Consider the following 24,416-nt stretch of genomic DNA (forward strand, 5'->3'; position numbering starts at 1 on the left):
GAAAAGGCGTAGGAAGATACTCGAATTGAGAGTCAGTAGAAAAGGAAAAAAAACTGTGCGGGAAAATGTTTTACCATCCACTGGGAAAAGCTTTCATCGAAACATGGGGTGACCGGGGAAGGGAAATATGAAGAAGGAAATCCACTACAGCGGGTTGTGCTACCTGAATGGTCCTGATTTTAATATGATTCATATTCATACCGACCAATTTTTTCCCCCCTGTTCTCGATATGAACTTATCGTTTGGAGCCGTATGGAATCTGTTTTTCTGTAAGAAATTAAATTCTATTATGACAGCATTATTGGATCCGGTTTCATTTTTTTTAATTTGTGATGTGAAATTTGAATCATTGCACCATGCACTTGATTACTAAAAGAGTAAAAGATTCGTAAGTAACACACAACGAGGTTATCAACATGATAATGTTAAAAGTAGTAACTTTACTCTTAATCAAAGTGTAAACTGCTCGAAAAAGCTTTGAAAAAGGTTTAACATAAATTTTAAACTACAACATTTCGTGTAGTGCGAAAATTAAAAAAAAAAAAACGAATAAGCTGCAACATGAAACTTCTGCTAGTTATTAACCTTTTTTTAAAGGAAAAATATCATCGCAAATCTCTTTCAAATATTGTTTTTTGTTTGCTAGTTAAAAACTTTGATACCATTTTTGAATCCACAAAGTTTCTTAAAAGTATTAATCATGATCTCAATCATGGGTCAGTTGAAATTTTGATTTTGATGTTCAATTTATTTTTTCAACTATTTATTTTAAATCTGACTTGTAAATCTAAATCAGATTCATCATTCAGAAAGTATATTTAATGAATTTCGATTAATAATTCTGAGCTGAAACGGCTGATCAAAAATATAAAAACCTTATTCGAATTTCGGATTTCAAATTACTTTGAGCTACAACATTTTCGACTAAAGTGTTCGCAGCTTTTGAAGATGAAAATTTTGTTGATAATTCAATTTTCAAACAAATTTCATCTATCCAGTTTTTATTCCTTTCTATGAACTATTTGTGCTGAAGAAAAATATATGATTCATGAAGAACATTCGTGATTCATTTTGTATTAAAAGAACTTTTTTACAATTTTGACAATTTTGACAATTTTGACAATTTTGACAATTTTGACAATTTTGACAATTTTGACAATTTTGACAATTTTGACAATTTTGACAATTTTGACAATTTTGACAATTTTGACAATTTTGACAATTTTGACAATTTTGACAATTTTGACAATTTTGACAATTTTGACAATTTTGACAATTTTGACAATTTTGACAATTTTGACAATTTTGACAATTTTGACAATTTTGACAATTTTGACAATTTTGACAATTTTGACAATTTTGACAATTTTGACAATTTTGACAATTTTGACAATTTTGACAATTTTGACAATTTTGACAATTTTGACAATTTTGACAATTTTGACAATTTTGACAATTTTGACAATTTTGACAATTTTGACAATTTTGACAATTTTGACAATTTTGACAATTTTGACAATTTTGACAATTTTGACAATTTTGACAATTTTGACAATTTTGACAATTTTGACAATTTTGACAATTTTGACAATTTTGACAATTTTGACAATTTTGACAATTTTGACAATTTTGACAATTTTGACAATTTTGACAATTTTGACAATTTTGACAATTTTGACAATTTTGACAATTTTGACAATTTTGACAATTTTGACAATTTTGACAATTTTGACAATTTTGACAATTTTGACAATTTTGACAATTTTGACAATTTTGACAATTTTGACAATTTTGACAATTTTGACAATTTTGACAATTTTGACAATTTTGACAATTTTGACAATTTTGACAATTTTGACAATTTTGACAATTTTGACAATTTTGACAATTTTGACAATTTTGACAATTTTGACAATTTTGACAATTTTGACAATTTTGACAATTTTGACAATTTTGACAATTTTGACAATTTTGACAATTTTGACAATTTTGACAATTTTGACAATTTTGACAATTTTGACAATTTTGACAATTTTGACAATTTTGACAATTTTGACAATTTTGACAATTTTGACAATTTTGACAATTTTGACAATTTTGACAATTTTGACAATTTTGACAATTTTGACAATTTTGACAATTTTGACAATTTTGACAATTTTGACAATTTTGACAATTTTGACAATTTTGACAATTTTGACAATTTTGACAATTTTGACAATTTTGACAATTTTGACAATTTTGACAATTTTGACAATTTTGACAATTTTGACAATTTTGACAATTTTGACAATTTTGACAATTTTGACAATTTTGACAATTTTGACAATTTTGACAATTTTGACAATTTCGACAATTTCGACAATTTTGACAATTTTGACAATTTTGACAATTTTGACAATTTTGACAATTTTGACAATTTTGACAATTTTGACAATTTTGACAATTTTGACAATTTTGACAATTTTGACAATTTTGACAATTTTGACAATTTTGACAATTTTGACAATTTTGACAATTTTGACAATTTTGACAATTTTGACAATTTTGACAATTTTGACAATTTTGACAATTTTGACAATTTTGACAATTTTGACAATTTTGACAATTTTGACAATTTTGACAATTTTGACAATTTTGACAATTTTGACAATTTTGACAATTTTGACAATTTTGACAATTTTGACAATTTTGACAATTTTGACAATTTTGACAATTTTGACAATTTTGACAATTTTGACAATTTTGACAATTTTGACAATTTTGACAATTTTGACAATTTTGACAATTTTGACAATTTTGACAATTTTGACAATTTTCACAATTTTGACAATTTTGACAATTTTGACAATTTTGACAATTTTGACAATTTTGACAATTTTGACAATTTTGACTATTTTGACAATTTTGACAATTTTGACAATTTTGACAATTTTGACAATTTTGCCAATTTTGCCAATTTTGACAATTTTGACAATTTTGACAATTTTGACAATTTTGACAATTTTGACAATTTTGACAATTTTGACAATTTTGACAATTTTGACAATTTTGACAAATTTTGACAATTTTGACAATTTTGACAATTTTGACAATTTTGACAACTTTGACAATTTTGACAATTTTGACAATTTTGACAATTTTGACAATTTTGACAATTTTGACAATTTTGACAATTTTGACAATTTTGACAATTTTGACAATTTTGACAATTTTGACAATTTTGACAATTTTGACAATTTTGACAATTTTGACAATTTTGACAATTTTGACAATTTTGACAATTTTGACAATTTTGACAATTTTGACAATTTTGACAATTTTGACAATTTTGACAATTTTGACAATTTTGACAATTTTGACAATTTTGACAATTTTGACAATTTTGACAATTTTGACAATTTTGACAATTTTGACAATTTTGACAATTTTGACAATTTTGACAATTTTGACAATTTTGACAATTTTGACAATTTTGACAATTTTGACAATTTTGACAAATTTTGACAATTTTGACAATTGTGACAATTTCGACAATTTTGACAATTTTGACAATTTTGACAATTTTGACAATTTTGACAATTTTGACAATTTTGACAATTTTGACAATTTTGACAATTTTGACAATTTTGACAATTTTGACAATTTTGACAATTTTGACAATTTTGACAATTTTGACAATTTTGACAATTTTGACAATTTTGACAATTTTGACAATTTTGACAATTTTGACAATTTTGACAATTTTGACAATATTGAAAATCTGAGCCGTATCGGACAGTTCCCAAATTTTTTAAATATTCGGTCAAACCCAAATAGAACCGGGCAATCAAGCAATATAATATTTATATAACTTCTTAATCGTTTTTTTACGATTTTTTTTTTTGCAAAACTCTGCAAATACAAAGATTCGGCTAAGCCTTTGGTCGGCAACCTGCACCTCTTTTAATGTAAACCTTCGGCTTACGGTGCTTATATTAAAAATCCAGCTAAATTGATATTTGAGTTAAGTGACCAAATTCAATTTTTTTAAACTACAACTTTAAGATTACAGATTTTCAAAGGTCCAGAACAAAGTCTTTTACGATTGACATCGCTTTAAAAACAAATCAAAAGTCCCAAATGCCAACATTCTTTGATTTCATTGGAGCTGACGATTTTCCATTAACTTATTATAACATTATTTTTAAACAACGATGATTAATATCAAACTATTTTAAAAAGACACGTGATTTTTTTTAATTCTAATCTTCATTTTAACATCAAATTTGAGCTGGAGATAAAAGAACTCATTTTTTTTTGTTTTACTGGTTTTAGAGAAATTATATAAAAAATTCTTTTTTTTTTTATTTTGGTAAAAGTTATTTTCAGATAAACGCTTTTTTGTCAAAAAAAAAAAAACATTTTTCTTACCAAGTTGATGAGTCTTAAGCAATCACAAACAACAATACGCTCTTAGATTTTTTTTTTAATATTTTGACAACTGGTTCAGAACTAAGCAATTATTTTGACAACTATTTTAAGCTTTAACGATTAATAACTAGAAAACATCAACTAGCTGATTCAATCATTTTCTGTCGTGTTAGAAAATAATAATACTGGGTGAAAATTTACCTCTCCATTTCAAAATATCATTCATGCACGATTTGGGAATAATAAGCTCTTGAGGATTGCAAACTTCCAATTTTCTTATACTTAGAATTCTGCGCATTTTGTTATTTTTAAAAAAATATTTCTAAATTTAAGGAGAAAAAAGTGTATTGATTGTATTGGCTGATTGCTTGAACTATTTACATTTGTTCAGATTTCAATTTGGTTTTTTTAAATGGTTTTATTGTTTTCGATCTTTAAAAATTCGTAGATTTAGTAGGTTAGTTTTTATATGAGCCCTTAAATATTTTTTGTTATTCGTAGTTTTCATAAATTTTTGTAAATTAATTTGAAAAAACAAATACAAACCAAGGAAGCCGAAGCCAGATTCATGAAACATTGAAAAAAGAATCTCGAAACTCGAATCTCGAAATGGATTTGAAACAATAAATCACTAATTCGTGAATTACTACTTTGAATTATTTGACTTGGTTTTTCAAATTTAAGTACTAACATATTTACCTTAGATTTTGGCCAAAGTTCAAAGAATATTCAATGGTAGACCAAAAAGATATTAAAATGTTTTTTACATAGTAAACATAATGATTGAGCTTATCAGGTACAACTTTCGGTGGTTATTTTGCGTCAAATTTCTGTGACAAATAGGGTGAGTGTTTCTACTTTGGACCTAGAGCCTATTTAAGTCCTAAAAAGAAGGAAATTGTAAATAACTCATTTTTCTAGCAAAGGATTAAGATACTCCTATGTACAAAATTTACTTTTATTCTTCCTGAGTCCTACCAAACCGCTTTTTGCCCTAAAAAGTCTTTCTGATAAAATTTTCAAAGTTTATAAAAATGTACCTTCTCATCAGTGGTGAATCAGACAGCTCAATTAATGGGGTGCGTTTTGAGATACTAGAGTGAATAGGAACAACATTCCATTTTTTTACTGTTAAAGCCAAAGATTTAACGAAAAATACTTTCACTTTCAATAATATGAACCATTCCACATATTTGTCATAAAATATAAGATAATCAATGAAAAACCCGAATAACGGGTCGAAAAATAGGAGACTTTCGACTTCAGTGTTCCATTTTTAGACCTGACATCACCAAAACTTTGTGTCAATACTAACAAATCAACAGAGGGGCGAATTTTCAATTGGGAAATTATTCAGAACAAGTATTGACCGTTTCTATTTTTTTTTTATCAGCTTTACGCTTTTTATTTTATCTAACTCTCTAAGGGTCCAGCGCCGATTGACCGGCGCATAGGGCTGAGATAAAAGATCTCCACTGCTGGCGATCCGGAGCCAGCGTCTTCACTTGCTCCAGCCAAGGTTCTCGTCAACTGTGCGGATTTCAGCGGCTAGACTTCGCCGCCACGAGCTTTTGGGCCTGCCTCTTCTTCGATGCCCATCTGGATTCCAGTCAAGCGCCTCTCTGCAAATCTCGTTTTCATCTCTTCGCAGCGTGTGCCCAATCCATCTCCACTTACGTTCCCGAATCTCGATTTCTAGCGCCTTTTGATGACACCGGCGATGAAGTTCAACGTTTGAGATCCAGTTGCCAGGCCACCAAGCGCGGATGATGTTCCGCAGGCAGCGATTCACAAAAACTTGCAGTTTTCGCGTCGTCACCGCATATGTGCACCAAGTTTCACACCCGTACAGCAATACGGATTTGACGTTTGAGTTGAAGATTCGGATCTTAGTTCGTAGAGAGATCTGGCGTGACCGCCAGATGTTTCGGAGACTCGCAAACGCAAATCGGGCTTTTCTGATCCGGGTTTCGATGTCCTTCTTGGTACCACCATCAGGCGTAATCTGGCTACCAAGATACTGGAAGCACTCCACTGTCTCAACCTGTTGTCCAGCTACCACGAAATTGGAACGATTTTCTGTATTGATTTCCATCGACTTGGTCTTTCCGACATTGATTTTGAGACCTGCTGCCTTGGAGCTTTCGGTGAGGTCGTCGAGTTTGCTCTGCATGTCTTGTTGTGTTTGGGCGAGCAAAACAATATCGTCTGCCAGGTCAAGGTCGTTCAGTTGCTCCATGGTTGAAGGATTCCACGGCAATCCTCGGTTTGGTCTACAGTCAATCGATCCAGTCAAGATCTCATCCATTACGATGAGAAAAAGCAGCGGTGACAAAATACATCCTTGTCTCACTCCAGCAGTTACCGGGATTGGTTCGGACAAGACACCGTCGTGCAAGACCTTACACGAAAATGCCTCGTACTGTGCTTCGATGAGATGGACTAGTTTCTCTGGGACCCCTCGTCGTCTAAGAGCAGCCTAGATGTTTTCGTGGTTCAGTCGGTCAAATGCTTTTTCGAAATCAACGAACACCAGCAGAAGAGAGTCCTGGAATTCGTTGATTTGTTCCAGTATTATTCGTAGCGTTGTGATGTGGTCCACACATGATCGTCCGGATCGGAATCCAGCTTGTTGCCGTCGGAGTGTAGCGTCGATTTTCTCCTGGATCCTGTTCAGGATCACTTTGCAGAGTACTTTAAGGGTTGTACAGATCAAAGTTATGCCACGCCAGTTACCGCACTCTGTTAGGTCTCCTTTCTTTGGGACCTTTACGAGGATACCCTGCATCCAGTCGGCCGGGAATGTTGCAGTATCCCAAATGTCAGCGAAAAGATGGTGCAACATTTGTGCTGACAAGGCAGGGTCGGCTTTGAGCATTTCAGCAGGAATGCAATCGATTCCAGGCGCTTTGTTGGATTTCATGTCCTTGATTGCCGCTTCTATTTCAGCCAGCGTGGGCGCTTCCGAGTTGACGCCATTAATGCGACTTACTGTGGGCGCCTCGAGCTGCGGGTTCTGTTGGCCATTGCTATTTGTAACTCGGAAAAGTTGATCAAAATGCTCAGTCCAACGCTTGAGCTGATCTGTTCGATCTGTCAGCAGCTGACCTGCTCGGTTTTTCAGCGGCATTCTTGCATTAGTCCTTGCACCACTAAGGCGGCGAGAAATATCATATAATAATCGGATATCTCCAATGGCGGCGGTTCTTTCTCCCTCTTCGGCTAGGGAGTTTGTCCAGGCTCTCTTGTCTCGTCTACAAGCTCGTTTAACTGCCTTTTCCAGCTCCGCATATCGTAAGCGGGCGGCTGCTTTGGCTGACCCGGTACATGCCTGCTCAATTCCGACTTTCGCCTTTCTCCGATCATCGATCATCCTCCAGGTTTCATCCGACATCCATTCACTTCGTCTTCCACAAACTTTACCGAGAGTACCATGGCTCGTCGTGATAAAGGCATTCTTGATTCCACACCACTGTTCTTCGACTGTTCCGTCTGTCGGCAGTTCCGAGGCTCGGGATTCTAGCTGTTCAACGTATGCCCTTTTCACCTCTGGATTCTCCAACCGGCGGACGTCGTATCGACACCCGACTTTCTCCTCGCGCCGTTGGACACGCGCAACCCTCAGTCGTATCTCGCCAAGGACGAGGTGATGGTCGGATGCAATGTCTGCGCTTCGTTTGTTGCGGACATCAAGAAGGCTCCTTCTCCATTTTCGACTGATGCAGATGTGGTCAATTTGATTTTCTGTTCGGCCATCTCGGGATACCCAAGTGACCTTATGTGCTGGTCGATGGGGGAAGAGCGATCCACCGATCACCATGTTGTTGTTGCCACAAAATTCTACAAACAGCTCTCCGTTTTCGCTCATCTGTCCTAGACCATGGCGCCCCATGATGCGCTCAAAGTCCTGATTATCGGAGCCAATCTTTGCGTTGAAGTCGCCTAAGTGGATTTGAATGTCACCCTTCGGAATTCTCTCAACCACGCTGTTCAATTGACTGTAAAACTGCTCTTTCTCCTGCAAATCGGCAACGTCAGTTGGCGCATAACACTGGACCATTGTAAGGTTTCTAACCCGTGTTCTGAATCTGGCTACGATTATTCTTTCGTTTATCGGTTCCCATCTTATGAGAGCCGCATGGGCCTGCGGGCTTAACAGGAAACCAACTCCTCGTTCCCGAGTAGCATGTTCTCCTCGTATGCCAGAGTAAAGCAGTACTTGCCCGGACTGTGTCTTGTGTTCTCCAGTGTTAGGCCAACGGACTTCGCTCAGTCCCAATATCTCTAGCTTGAGGCGGCTAGCTTCTCTAGCAAGTTGAGCCAGCTTTCCTGGCTGGGCAAGGGTCAAAACATTCCAAGTTCCAATTCTAGTCCGTGTTTTCATGCTAAAAGTTGTTGCCAAAGTTCCAATTCGGTTATTTCTAATCTCAGTTTCTGTAACAATACAAGATATCAGGAGCAGTAGGTTGTTAGCCTAAAGTCCCTATCCCGCGATGGGGCTGCCATCTTGGACTTAGCTGGCGGGAGCCGCATTTCATAAATTCAGCCGCTTGCTGCAAGACAGACGCTGTTTGAGCCGCCCCTGACCTGGAGAACAGACGCTCGGTTGTTGTTGCACGCCGCCCCTGACCTGGGGAACAGACGCGTACGGCCACCTTCTCAGTCTGCATGCGACCAAAGCATCCACCGGGGTTGGGTACCCGATCTCCGCTTAGGTTACTCGCACCCCAGCCGGCACCGCGGGGAGGTAGAGATAGGAGTTGTGAATAAGAGGTGATATGACCACTATGGGGTCTCGTGTTGCACATTATCCACCGTTTACCAGCCATTTTTTTTATTTTATGTCTCAGAAAAAATAATATTTATTTTTTTTAGGATTATTATTCTCGATTTTCAACATTCAAAATATTCCAACTTTTATTTGAAATCTTTTTTCACTCAAAAATTTTAATACTCATTTATCATGCCAGTCAAACACTTTAACTTTCCAATAAATTTAAGAGATAGTATAATTTTTCGTTCAACTGCCAAAAATGCTCAGCATTTGCCAAAAATGTCTATTCTAGCATAAAATTATATCTTTTCATTTTTGTTATGCGTGAAATCAGGCAGAAACATATGCCGAAAGCTTTAATTTTTGTTAAATAAAAAAAATTACCTACATTATAATAAAGTAAGTTTTCTAAAGCATGATTTTAGAATACCAAATGTATCGAATACTTAAACTTAATCTAATTTTATCCCATATTTCTGAAACATTTTTATGCATCATGACAATTAAGATAATGTCAGATTTTATCACTTTTAACAGGATTATAAATAGTTTTCTACACATGACACACATCCTCCAACTTATTTTATTCTAATTATTTAAATTATTTATAAGCAAAACAGAAAACAGTTTTTATGACTTATGAGTATTTATGAGTATTTCTGATAATTGATTCAGGAAACGATATTCCTAGTTTAAATGCAAAAACGCGGCTCTTTCAATCTATGAAATTTTGAAAAAAAAATGTTTTTGGCTCTTCCTACTCAAAAGGCTGCCGGCGACTGTGGGCCAAGCAATAAAAACCTTAAATTATACTAAACAACAGACAGACAACTTGAAAAATTCTAGAACACAGCAAATTGTGCCTTCAGAGATCATGACGAATTTTTATAAGAAAATGTTTAAAATTAACAACTTGAACATTCACATCGAATTTTTATTACATACAATTCATTTACAAGACCGTTTTCGAACTTGCAAACATGAATTTTAGGAAGATGTTTATTATTCGTTCATGTCAAAAGATAAAATAGGGAGCCAAGTGCCATAGTTTCTGGTTTCCGATGGCGTATTTTATGCATGGAAATATAAAATAAAGGAAAAATCATTGATTTTCTTATTGAAACCATTGTTTTTTTTACTGGATAATAAGCTTTTATTTATAAAACTGGGCTGAAAAATTAATAATTCTTTAAAACGTGAAAAACAATGAAAACTAACTTAATGAAATTTTTTTGAAATAAATTTTTATCACATAGAACAGCAAAAAAACAATTTGCGGCAGATTTCAGATTTTCACTGAGTCGTATTTCAACATAAAAGGGATAATGTGCATGTTTCAAATTCTAGAGTTAATTGAAGTGTCGTATTGGATTTCTTATAATATTATTCAAAAAAAATTTTACATTTCAGAGTAGATGCATTCACTGTAACGAAAAGCGTAAAGGAAAATTCGATGTACCTTTTTGAAAATCCCAGAAAAAAAAGAAAAAAAAGAATGTACCTTAAGATTTGGTCCTCAATATGTTGGAATTCTATGATTTGATGCTAGATTTGGCCACACTTTCATTATAAATTCATAACTATCGGTAGGAATTGAATGTAATTGAACAGAACGGCAATTTTTTTTTTAAATCCTTGATTCTCTTGAAACTATAGCTTTTAAAACATTGAAAATGTTTGTTTATGAACTTTGCCTATAACCAGCTGTGTTCTGTAAAAACAAGCACTTTTATTATTTCAATATGGGCTCTCAATCTATCGCAATAAATATCAAGCAAAAGTTTTTCGAAACAACTTTAAAAAAAATAAGTTATATTTGATGCAACGCACCCATTTTTAAGGACTTAAGCTATAAGGTTGATTTTTGAAGACCACAAGAGTCAAAACTCAATATTTAAAAGCATTTGAAAGCAGAAACCTGGACAATAAAAAAAATGTATAGTTTATGAAAATAGGTTCAAAAGTTTTGATTTTATAACTTAAATGATAACCCGGGTCTATACCCTAACCCGCTGATTGTCCGTTTTTTTTTGCAGGGTGACTCTGGTAACCATATTAAAAAAATCTAAAAATGAGAAAAAATTGAGCTTCACATTTTAGGAAAAATCAGAAAATTTCATGTATCTAGCTTTAACCGTTCCTGAGATATCGCTTCGAGAAAGTACAGTCGATATAGACCCTAACCGCAAAGGAAGGTTCAATTTTTTTCCGAATTTTGGATACATTAAAATTTAAAACTTAATACAGGCTCATGAGGGTTTAAAATTGAATTCCATCACCGAAGAGTAAAAAACTCGTTAAATTAAGCTTAAACCGCAAATGAAAGCGTTCAATAATTTGGAACTACTTGAAACTTGAACCGACATTAAATGGCTCATTTAAAGAAAAATAAACTTCTGAAGCCTCTATAAATGAAAAAAAAAAAGACTAGGAATGGTTGAACAACACAACTGGAAACTAATTAAATAATCTTTCCAAATTTAGAAATTTTTGTTTTCACATTTTGAATAGAATGATGCAACCTGAAAGCTTTAATTTTATTTTTGGATACGGAGACTGTGACTTGAAGCAAATACGTCTGAATGTTTCTGGTGAGGCCACATACTACATATTGCATTTTGATGTGCTGTTTGTGAATAATTGATAATCAGCCTTTGACCTCATCGATTGAATCTGTAAAACTTTCTCGAGTTGAACACGTCCATTTCAGGTGTAGAAATATTTTGAATTGTTTCCTTTTCAAAAAAATTAAAAGGAAGAAACTTTCATTTTTACTAATGTCTATCCTCAAATTGTCTTATGAAGATGAAATTAATTAATAATTTTGAACAATTCGTAAATTAAATTCATGCCTTTAACCTGAATTCACTTTCACAATTCTACGATGTCTATTTTTACCCAACAATTAGGTTGCCAACTTTGGCGACCGACTTTCGAACGATCATCCCCCCACGCCACTAAGCAGCATTTAGGTAATTGGAAAATTGTTTCTTGAATTAAAAATGAGATGTTTTCCCCGGCAAGTTTGTTGCTACCTTTGCTCGTGTCATTCAACCCTCAAACCTATAATTTCATACAACGGAAGGACGAGTCGACAGACTGAGTGGCGGAAAAAAACCATCACATACATCCGCTGTTAACCACTTGTCTTCAAGAAGGCGATTCCACTTGCCTCCATTAGCAGCCAATTTCTTTGAAACCATCTTTTTTTTATCAACATCTTCCCTCTCTTAGTCGAAAAATCTTACCCGTCAAGACGGTGGATTTTCTCCTCTGTGATATTTTTTGATGGAAACCATTTTTCGTCAATTTTTTTGAAAAAATTATTTTTTCTTCCTAACCCAATCTAAACTTGTAACTCAATGTAACAAATACTTGTTGCGAAAAGTCGACCTACTTTGGGTGTGGGTGGAAGTAAGTTTTTTTTTCATCTGGCTTCAAAACCAAGTATGGGGGGATGTACAAAATTATTATTGAAATGAGAAAATTGAAATTCATTTGCTTTAATGACAGCAGCAGCAGCAACAACAGCGGATGCTTTCCGGGAAAGGGAAAAAAACCTTGTTGAGTAGATGTTATCATATTTGGGAGCTCAATTTGAATATTTCGTCGGGTGTGTCCCACAGCCCATGAAATCGAGGCGCACCTTTTGGGGCCCTTTCCCAAAATTCCAGTCGTTCCAAAAACGGGGCGCTTTTCTAGGGGGGAAGGAAAATCGAGGCCGGAGGATGTTAGCCTGGTTTGGGAATCAAAAAACATGTATCAATTTTACCACCAACCCCGATAAGAGCGAACCCGAAGTTGTGTGTAGTACTTCCTGGTTTTCCGGGGCCGTTGATGTTTTATGTGTGTTGTTTTTTCTGGGTCGTTAGGCATTGGGAGCCCTTCTTGTTCTTGGCTCCATTCAGTTTGACTGATGTGGGAAGCTCGCTGACTCCCACTCATTCACTCTACATTCTACCCTACAGTGAGGGTAAGGGAGGATGACGTCGGCCTTTTTTTCAGCCCAATAATGCCGCTCTGTTAAATGGGAAACCATTATAAACATCAAACGGGACTTACCCCGGGCACAATCCTCCGGCAAAATCACTGCCTCAACGTGCTCAACGAACCGCACATATCCTGTGCCCATAGTCAGTAAACGAGTGAATGAATGAATGAATCCGATGACTGATGTGTTTAGAGGTGAATTGACAAATCCCACCACTTTTGGGTTGGCTAGGAGTGTGCGTTTGAGGGACTTTGTGTATGTGCCGATTTGTTTGAATTCGATGAAATAGGTTAATGGATGTGTTTGTTGATGTAAAAATTGAATCAGACCATTTTTATGCAATAAGGAAAAATGATACAACGTTTATGGGGTGACTCGTTTTTTTGAAATAATTCTTATCGTGAAATTTTCGCATTACATAACTTTTCTTCAAAATTAATTACACAAACGATTATTCAATTAAAGAGATTTTATTTTTTAATGATCTCAAGACTTGAAAACTCATTTTACATTATTTGAGGGTTCTACATTCAGATTTGACACACCTTTGAACCAATGTTAGTTCTTAAAACAGATAATAAAATTAAAAAATTAAGTATATCTAAAATAACGACTAAGGCGGCATCCATAAATTACGTAACGCAAAAAATGCACTTTTTTGACCCCCTCCCCCCGTATGTCACAAATCGTAACGCTTAGACGTACCCACCTATGAAAATTACGTAACGCTGGTAATTACCCCCCCCCCCCTCCCCTCATCCTCCTCCGATTTGCTCATGTTTTTAAATACTGATTTTTTATAAAGACGTACACCGTCTTAGCCAATTTAGGCTTTACAGACTGAATAAATGACGTGGACAACTTAATATTAACATTTAACACCCAGTACCTAGATGAGAATCGAACCCATGCCATCAGTGGACCAGCGATTACCGTCTTACCATGCTAACCACTCGACCACCGTGACGTACCATTTTTGAATGTCAATAAAAGATGTTAACCTAAATTTTTAAAAAGTTCTTTAAAACGGAATTAATATCGATCAGAATCGCTTCTTAGCACTCATTGATGATAATTTTCTGATAAAATAAATTGAATGTCTTATTACGAGTTGCTCTGTGCTTGATTACTTTATATTGTTCAAAGAACATAACTTGTTACGCAAAATATACTCCACTTAGTAATATTCGTCGGAATAATCAAAATTGCATTTTTTAAATCAATTGAGAATAAATAGTAAAATTTCCGTCTTAAGGTTGAATTGAGTTCTTGGGGGTAAATGTACCTAATAATCGGTTTTCAAACGGTTATTTCACGGATATTCAATACACATTTTAAGGAATCTATCTCAGAATTTTTCAAACATGTTGAAGCTCATAAATGTTAAGCTGGTTTTGGTTTGCTCATCATTCTGCTAAAATTGCATGACATCAAAACAGCTGCGATGAAACTGAAATTTTTAAGGAAAAAATCGTTACGTAGCGATGAGCAACGCTCCCCCCCCTCCCCTATGTCACAATTCGTAACGATCGAGCTTACTCCCTCCCCCCCCCCTAGGAGCGTTACGTAATTTATGGATGCCCCCTAATTTCAACTCTTGCGGAAAAGGCTGTTGTCCTTTTTGCGCACTTTTCCCGTTTTGTGTAGTTTTGAAGTCAAAATAAAGAAAAAATTAATCAAATACTTTGTTACGCTTCTAAGCTGAATCTACAAGAATAGCAGTAAGTTCTATAAAATTATTACATTCAAATGATTTTTTTAAACGCTGCACATAGGAGTACTCTATGGAAAAAGCTGGCCAAAACCTTTTTTTCTCATTAGAATGATTAAAAATCTTATTTTCGTTGTTTTCAAGTATACACAACTCATTTTTATCTAAAATTTCAAATTTCTTAAATGTGGTCTTTTTGGGCCACTCGCTGCACCCTTATAAAATGTTTGTTTTCAAGCAAATTAGATGCAAACCAGCCGATCAACTATCAAAAATGATGAAAAACACCATTTTTTAAACAAACAAATCAAACGTAATAAAAAACGTGTGTATAACACAAAGTAAATGCATGGCATGCTCGCTATCTGAAACAAAATTAGGGACAAAAATCGCTCAAATTTTTAGATTCCAAAATAGAAAATAGCTCGAGTTCGCAAGTATGCGCACGATTTTCCTTTTGGACATGCTTAAGGAAGTTACAAGAATTCGTGTGATATGGGAATTTTTTCCCGGCGGAACCCGGAAGATAAACTTCAACACTAATTTGTAAAAAAACAATATGAGTTTGTTCAAAAAGTTTTGCACTATTTTGTTTAGCTTCTCTACCACATCTGTTTATCAAGAAATGAACGCAATTTCAACCACAATTCATTGGTCGTATTTAAACTAAAGATTTGTTGAAGAAATTTTGTTAGTAGTTACATTATTCTGCGTGTTACGCAGCCTGTAATTGTACGTGTTTACACCGAATTTTGGAAGACAAAATTTTTGATTTTGAAACATCAATGTTTCGAGTTATGCCATAACGAACTCATTATACCGATGGTTCAAAATCGACAATACTAATATACAACAACTATCTAACAACCGAAAAACCTAAAAAAAAATAGATCTTTTCAAAATTTTGATTTCGAGGTTTTGGCCAGGATTTGGGGTAAAATACTCCTGTGTGCGCTGTATGAAGATTTTTACACGTTTTAATATGATTAAAAAAAAATAAATTTCAAATCTTTTGTTTAAGTTTGTATTTTTGTTTTGTCAATGAAAATTATTATTGAACTGCTTTTTGAACCACTGTATCATCAAATTGAGTCATGATTGCCAAAATTGAATTAAAGAATTCAGCTCAAAACCTTAGAATATTCTTCAAAAAGCAGTTTCAAAAAAATTTGCTACTAAAAGCTAAGTCCAAGTTTGTCTTTGCATGATTCTAAAACCAAACTTAAACTTAAAACACTGATTCTAGATTGAGAAATCATGTGTTTAATCAAGGCCGTGCAAAAGGGAAGGGGGTTCAGGGGTTTAAAAACAGCCCACCCCCCTTCTTTCCCAACCCTCTATAAAGATGATTTCCTTTTAAACTTTTCAACGTTGCAAAGGGCAATTGATTCATTTTAAAAGGTGTTAAATTAGTGTTGGCGAGAAAATCAGAAATTTTGCTCGCCTCCAGGAGAAACTAGTCTTTAATTACCCTTGTTTTGTAAAATTAATTTTTAAATTGCCGTTCATGAATTGAAACTTATTTTTAATAGTAAACTTAGATTTGCAATTAAATCAACCTTTTGTATTGACTTGACTTACAAAATCCCAACCTCGTCCTTAGAATTGGTTTTTATTAAGAAGTCTAATCAAACAAATTCAGAATTTGAATCCAACCATTTTAACTTCAAAATAAATTCATTGATTAAAAGTTTTATACATCAAAAAGTTGGAAGCTATAGATGATGCCTAACGATGGTCATCAGAATTTGCAAAACAATTTTTAAAGCCTAGTACCCTCTACATTATTACAAAAAAAATTAATTTACAAAAAATCGTACTGATATGAAATATCCTTGAAGAAACCAATTTCCGTCTCTATTATGTTTTGTATTTCTCGTTCTTCTTGATGCTGAAACAGGTTAAGCACCACTGGTTTTCAGTGTGTGCTGCACGGCTAACTAAATCCCAAAACACAAACACTCAAAACCCAAAACTTGTAGCAATTTACATTTTTACTTATACGACACATTAAAAACCTAGGCTAGCTTAACACAATTTCTACTCACGGGCCCGTTTCCTACCATAACATCCAAACAATAACAACAATCATATCACAGCTCGGACGGCACAGGTGTATCACAGCTTAATATCTCGGATTTTCTGGCAACCCTGCCTGGTTGCACTGCTCCACGGGCACGCACCACTGCCCGGAGCACTTCCGCTGTCTGCTTCCAGCTGGTTCTGTTGCGACTTGGCCAAACGAGCACTAATAGTGCGTTGTGCTCCCGAACAATGACACTCGGCTCTGCAACAACGGCCCTGTAGAAAACAAACATTGTTTCTTCTATTCTCAAAGGTTTCCTTTCCTATTTTATCACTCACCCTGTTGGGGCCGTTTGCAATGATAAACCGGTTCTACCAGCACCGCACTGTGGTCCGAAAGGGCTAAAAGTGGAACTTTTTTCATAGTGCCTCTGTTTTTCATTTTATCTCTTAAGTGTCTTCAGAACATTTGCTTCTTCAAACATGCTTCATAATTTGAAATTATCAAAAGTTAGTCAAAGCCTACTATAAAAAAATTGAAAATTCTAACTTTTTTAGTTCAATACATAGAGCATTACTTTATACTACAAAGTTGTAGAACACAAGAAAATATGAAACTTTGTTCAATACACAAAAACTCTATCTCTTTTCAGAGCAGAGTTATAAAGGTTTTATTTTAAAAGTTATCTAAAAGTTAGTTTTTTAAACTTAACTATAGTTAGATGAGGATTTACATGAATAAAATGTTCTAAACATTTGTTGAGACATTCAAATCCCACGTTTTGCACAAGATTGCAACATTCTACGACGTTTCCGAGCCAACTTATTGAATTTTTAAGTTTTATTTTCACTCAACTTCACGAGCGTTTATTGCAAAAACTTGCAAGTGGATTTTCAAAACTAATTAATCAAATTGAAGCTTAAACTTAGTGCAACAAATTGGTGTTGGCACCATTTGTCTCCATGCGCTCATATTCGTACACAACAAGCATATATTTGATATGTTCTACGTGTTTCCATACAAAAAATGGAAAAAATTGATTTCCAGGCTACGCAGATGCTACGCAAAACGAAGGCAGAAGGCAGTTAAAAATAATTTTTGTATGGAACCACGCAAAACACATCAAAAGTATGCTTGTTGTGTTCAAATATAAGCGCGTGGAGACAAATGGTGCCTACACCAATTTGTTGCACTGAGTTTAAGCTTCAATTTGATTAATTAGTTTTGAAAATCCACTTGCACGTTTTTGCAATAAACGCTCGTGAAGTTGAGTAAAAATAAAACTTAAAAATGCAATACGTTGGCTCGGAAACGTCGTAGAATGTTGCAATCTTGTGCAAAACGTGGGATTTGAATGTCTCAACAAATGTTTAGAACATTTTATTCATGTAAATCCTCATCCAACTATAGTTAAGTTTAAAAAACTAACTTTTAAATAACTTTTAAAATAAAACCTTTATAACTCTGCTCTGAAAAGAGATAGAGTTTTGGTGTATTGAACAAAGTTTCATATTTTCTTGTGCTCTACAACTTTGTAGTATAAAGTAATGCTCTATGTATTGAACTAAAAAAGTTAGAATTTTCAATTTTTTTATAGTAGGCTTTGACTAACTTTTGATAATTTCAAATTATGAAGCATTTTTGAAGAAGCAAATGTTCTGAAGACACTTAAGAGATAAAATAAAAAACAGAGGCGCTACGAAAAAAGTTCCACTTTTAGCCTTTTCGGACCACTGTGCACCGTCTGCATCTTTCGGCTCTGTTTGGCTTGACGTGTTCATCTTCGGGGCTGGATGTTGTAGCGTGATGTTCAGCACGTTGCCTGGGTGTTAAGATAATGGATGTTTATCCGATCTGCTTTTAACCAAATTGTTTTCGCTCACCTTCCGCCGATGCGGACCTACCCGGTCCTTTAAAGGTTACGGTTTCGGTATGCAACGGCTTACGCCACACCAAAAGAAACGGTGAATTGTTTTGCTGTGCAATGTTGTTTTGTTTTTTCTTTGTTCACGTGCACATGTGTTTTCGTTTGACAGGTTACACTCTTAATACTAAACAGTTAATTTTGGCTCGAATTAATACAATTACTGCACGCTCATTACTTAATAATCACAAATACTTAATTATAACGCTACAATGCTCAACATCACATTCAAAAATGTTTGATAAATTAAACAAGGCCAAAAAATTAACATCCTTCGAGGTGCAAGGAATTGAAAGCTAATTTTGACTAATTTTGGGTGCCCTGGATCTAAATATGCAATTTGTCAGCTTTCGTCTTAAAAATAGCTTCTGAAAATATGTCAAAACCATATAAGAAGTTTTTCAATTTTAACAAATCTTTAAAACAAAAACATAAAGGTTTTGAATAAATTTTCGACTTTTACCAAGATTTCAAGAAATTTGAAGATCTGCGAAAAAAGTTATTATCAATTTGTTTATTTTTCCTCTTGTTAATGAAGTTTTAAACCAAATTCGATTTAGATATTTTGAAAGCAAATATTAAATCAATTAGCAGGTTTAAACAAATTTTGAATACAATTTTATGAAATTTTTTCAGTTATATCATAAACACTTGTAATAATATCTGTGAAAATTAATAAAATGTAGAATTTATTTTTGTTAGACCATGCATCATCAATTTTATTCCTTGATTGAATTAAATAGATATACTAATAAAATTCAGAATAAGATTTTTCCTTTAAAGTATATTTGTTATTTCATCACTTACCAATGATTGATTCTACATAAAACTGATACATTATAAATTATACCTCAAATCACCAAACCGCCAAACGTTAAACCCCAAATCACCAAAACACAAGTCAAATTTGACAAAAAATTCAAGTTTAGGACGCTTAAATCTACCAAGTCAATCATTCATTCATTGGCAACAAAGTGATGTTTCTTTGAGTTATCAATTAATTTTTTTTAATGGTTAGACGAGTTTATTGAAAAAAAAAGTCCTTCTAAAATGTTTAAAAACATATCTTTTTCATCTTCATATCTTGTTTTATTTTTCAAAAGAATTAACCGTATTTTGAAGTCTCATTATTGAAATTTTTTTGAAATATTTTTAATAAGTTTGCTTTTGTTACTTAATTCTGAATGTTTGTGTTTTGATAACAAATTCTTGAAACATGAAATATGAAAACCATAGTATCCACCTTCCGTCCTTTCCAGGACACAATATTCCAATTCAAAACGACAAAATTATTACAAAAAAAAAATTATCGATAATTTTTGACGAAAAATATTTTTTTGTTGTTGGCATGCAACAAACTTGCCTAAAATCTACATTGTACAAAATTTAAAAATTGCTTTATTTTGGATCGAAAACTTGAAAAATTCTCTAATATAAAAGATTATACAATTCCTTATTTCTGCTGTATGGCTCCTGCTCTTTCAAATGTTGAAATTAACGAAGAATTAATCCAAGTTTTTAAAGAAATACTTTTAATTTTTTTCATTCCTTCTTTCCGGATTTTCGGAAAATTCGTACAAAAAAAGTATTTGATATTTATTTTGGCTCAATGGATCGATGGAAAAAGCTAATTTTCCGAGTGGAGTCGCTACTAGTGCTCAGATCTGGCAAACCTCATGATCTAAGTAGCATAAAAAACACAGAAATATCAACAAAACATGACACTGTGTTGCACTTTGAGAGATCACGTGGACAAAAATCGAAAAAAAATCATCTTAATATTTCATAAAAGTAGATAGGTACTTCGTTAAGGAAGAGCTGAAATTTCGGAACTCTCCCATTCTTAAGATATTGAAAACTGAAGAAAAACTTCACTATATTAAAAAAAAAGAACTAAAAAGCAATTCTGTTGTGAGGACCATCTTGTCGCCAGAACGAATTTAATAGACTCCCTTCGGGCCCGAGGAAAACCACCCAACACCCCAGTGAGAGATGTATTAGCTGCGAAAGACATTGATTACATGCTCGAAATCTACCTCTTTCTCAAAGCTATTGATCTCCGTTTATAACTACTACTTTCTTCTTCCCTGTATCTATATCTATCAAAAAACTATGAAATGTAATTACACAAATCAGACATTGGCTCTTTAAATCCTACGGTACGAGCCGTTTCAAATAAACGAATTGTAAAAAAAAAAGATCTTCAGCGAATAATATATTGTTGTAAACGCTAATCTCTATAAAGTGGCTTCAGAGTCACTAATCACTAATAAGAAAGTAAAGCGTGAGAAAAGGATGAAATCAGAAAGTTTTCAGACGAGATCTTTCAAGTCCGGCTGATTTTTTCAAGTTTTGCGTGGATATTCTAACAAGTTCTGAATAGTTCAGTTACGATCTAAAGATTTGGAGCTTTTTGAGAATTTCACCGTTGTCAGTTTTTGGACCTAGACTCTATAAAAAGTAATTATAAAACGAGCTGATCAGTTTTTCAGGTCACTCGTCTTTGACTTTAAAACTTGGCACCTTAATGGGTTACCTATATTGTCCTAACTATTCAAACATGTTTTTTTTTCACAAATAGATCTGATTTGGGATCTAGGAGTGTTTAAGAAATACCAACCGAAAGGTTAGGGGCCTGAGTTCTGCACAAATACATGCCAGATTGTTACCTTTTTTAATACACATATAAGACTCATTCAAATTGATATTTTGAAATGTTAACTTATAACCAAAAAAAAACGACAGTCAAATTGTTGAACACCTTTTGAATATATTTTTGTCCGCTTGCTTGAACGACAATCTCTCATAGTGTGTTACCACAGTTACCAAAGTTACCGCAAGATTTGTTTTATTTTCATAATAACAAGAATGAACGGAAAGGATAAGCATGAAGTAAACATGAAAAGATAGGCTGGCAGATTTTATGAAGCTTTAATTTATGTTGAAGTTCGTTTTTTCAAAAAACGATGGAATTCTATACTTTGCATTCCTGCAATTTTCTAGCACGTTTTCGGCCCTAGTCATTTTTTTAAACCGGGGAAACCCGTGCATTCAATTTCAAAAACCGACCCATATCCGGACAAATCTGAGCAAAGAAATCCAATATTTAAACAAGATAATAAAAACAGGAAAAATTCTCGTGAACCTTTTTATTATCGTCGAAGCACATCAAAATGTGTTTAATAATTCTAAAATTTTTATTATTAATTTTGATGAAAATAATCATAAAAAATCGATTTTGGATCCAAATTCAAAACTAGTCTTTACTCAATTTGATTTTCTTTGGAAAATTTAGCAAATTTTGTGAATACATCCGTACTTTTTTAAAATGAACCCGGCATCCGGGCGGATTCGGACTCGCCTCGATTTTTTCCTTGAATATCTGGATACGCCCGGATAAAACCGGGAAATCTGGAATGCTTGTTCTACAAGTTCTAAGAACTTTTGACGGTATTGAAAAAAAAACTAATCTCATTCATCCCATTGAAGTAATTAAAACGTTCTTTTTATTCAACTGTTGTGGAATAAAATCAGGCTATTTATTTGTTGATAATACTGGCATTTAATTTACAGTTGAATTTATCAAAAATCTTAATGTTTTCATGTCACCCAAACCTGATTTTGCTTTAGCACCGCCATCTGTTAAAAATAAAAAGGTTTTATATTAAAATGATAGATGGCAGATTTTATCTCTCTAGCGAAAAACTACGCAGAAGGCGCTTAAATCGATCCATTGAAGGGAGCTATATTTGATTTTTTAAAATTAATAAATGACTTTATTTAGGCATTTTTCTTAAAAAGTTTTTTTGGGCGGGGAGAATTTTTCTAGATTTTAGGTTTGTAAGTCGGAATCGTGGCGACTCAACTGTCTAAAATCAAATCAATCAAATAAGGAAAACAAATCAAACATCAATTTTAGTGGCTTAAGCAGTTTTGTTTTTTATGATTGATTATAACTGAAACTCAGAACTTCAGTGTATAAGTTTTTCAAATTCTTAAATTAATGAGCAATTTTGATATAAAAGTTCACTAGATTTCTTTGAAAATACAAAAAAGGGAAATGAAATGTGAGGAAATTGATTGAGGAAGAGAAAAAAATTGCTCTATTTAATGTTCTAGTAAAAGGTGTCTTTCATAAACATAAAGGAGAAGTATTGCAGTCAATAGCGATAAAAAAATATTTCACAAGAGTTGAAACCTTTTTCGTCATCTCATTATCATTCTTGATATTAAAAAGATTTTTGTATGGCCACACTGAAAACTTCATTTTAAAGTTTAAAAAAGAATCTTAATAATTTACCTAGAAAAATGTCTTATTTTTTTAGAATGATATGTATAGTAGACTGAGTCGATTTGAGGTCATTTTAGAATTTCTCAAACCCTGGGGTCTTAAAAGCATCGTCTTGGTTCAAAACTCATCCATGATTTTTTGTAGAATTTTTAAGTAACTTTTACATGAGTAAATTTGAATTTTTAGATTTGTATGGGAAAATTGAGTATTTTGTACTGAAAAATCAACATCATTTTTGTTTCTTCTGTGGAACCGTGCCAGCTGACAGTTTTTGTGCCAATTTATAAATTCTTAAAGGAAATTTTCCGCTGAACGACTTCGTGGAAGAACTTAACTTCGTATCTTATTAGGCAATTTATATTCAATATTTTTAATTAGTCCAGATTTTGCGTAATCCATGCTTTAGTATAAAGAAAGCTGCCATCCAATTTGGCCATTCTTGTTTGTTGGCAGGCTGAGAGGCTTCGAGCATTTAACTTCCAACCTCTAGCAGGACAGCAAACTGTTGTTTTCTTCAAAATGAAAATTAGTGCAAAAAAGTATCAGCAATAAAACTTGTTAAAAATAAATTTTATTCTCAGAGAATAGTGGTTGCTCAAGATTGAAATTTTACCTTCCTTGCTTCCGTAATTTTTTGCCATTTTTGGTTCCATAGTTTTCGAGAGCAAGTAGCAAACGACTAGAAACTTTGTTGACAACTGGCTGTGATACCAGCTACTAAACGTAAATATCCTTGGTAGAGCACTCTCTTTGGAAACGTATGAGTTTCGCATGCGGTTTGCATGTAAATTTCCTTGTAAATTTCAAATATGCAATACTATTTTTCATATTTTTTTTTTCCAGCGATGATTGTTTTACGTGTAGGGGAGAGTGGGGATACTTGATCCCCTTTTCTTATTTTCACCATATCTTTTTGGAAAAATTTAGCAACTCGCCGTCTTTGACACTTTCTGACAGCTTGTAACTTCAAGTTTCTATGCTCCAAAATTTAGAACGATACTTGAACCCGTAGATGAACTAGAAGCATTTTCGTGGGAGTAAAAAAATTGCGATTTTTCTGAAGTTAGGGGAGACTTGATCCCCTATTGAAGGAGACTTGATCTTTTATTCAGGAAGCCCTAATCCTTGTATAAAAATCAAACAAAACCCAAAGATAGAATGTTAGTTTACTATTTTGGTCATTTTCGTTCTCATTTCACAATTTATAGCAGTCATAAGAAGAAAATTCTAGAACTTTGTCTCAACGCTGAAAACATTGCATACTTAAAGGCGCTTTTTTTATAAT

Source organism: Uranotaenia lowii, chromosome 3 (assembly GCF_029784155.1).
Source record: "Uranotaenia lowii strain MFRU-FL chromosome 3, ASM2978415v1, whole genome shotgun sequence".
Lineage (NCBI taxonomy): Eukaryota > Metazoa > Arthropoda > Insecta > Diptera > Culicidae > Uranotaenia > Uranotaenia lowii.